This window comes from Aptenodytes forsteri, unplaced genomic scaffold (assembly GCF_000699145.1).
Source record: "Aptenodytes forsteri isolate BGI_AS27 unplaced genomic scaffold, ASM69914v1 Scaffold73, whole genome shotgun sequence".
In the NCBI taxonomy this organism is placed as follows: Eukaryota; Metazoa; Chordata; class Aves; order Sphenisciformes; family Spheniscidae; genus Aptenodytes; species Aptenodytes forsteri.
This window is the reverse complement of record NW_008796215.1, coordinates 3,022,685-3,023,014: the sequence shown is the minus strand read 5'-3', so window position 1 is coordinate 3,023,014 and position 330 is coordinate 3,022,685. Positions and strand designations below refer to the sequence as shown.

Below are 330 nucleotides of genomic sequence, written 5' to 3'. Positions count from 1 at the left end.
CGCCAGGCCGGGGGGCCGGGGGCGCAGTGGCGGGGTGCATTTCCGAGCCCCTTCTTGGAAAGGAGGGGGGAAGACGGGCTCGGCGCCTCCGAGCAGAGCTGCATGCAACGCAACATGGCGAAAAAAGGCACGTCCTCACCACTGCATACGTGGGCACGAAATCCTCTCTGGGCAAAACGCGGGGGGCACCGGGCACCCCCCGTCCCTCGCCCTGCCCCGGGCGCTGCTCCTTTTCCCAGAAAAGCCTCAATCTCAAGCGCTCCCGGCAGCCCGCAGCCGGAGGCGGCTTTTCTTTGCTTTTTAATTGCAAATGACTTTTCCAACTCCCCC

General features: G+C 64.5%; 1 protein-coding gene across 1 annotated transcript in view; it reads right to left on the bottom strand.

The window, feature by feature from the left end:
* The window catches only part of CCND2 (cyclin D2), a 35,063-nt gene that overhangs the window by 34,216 nt on the left and 517 nt on the right, over positions 1-330 (bottom strand). The window lies entirely within an intron of this gene.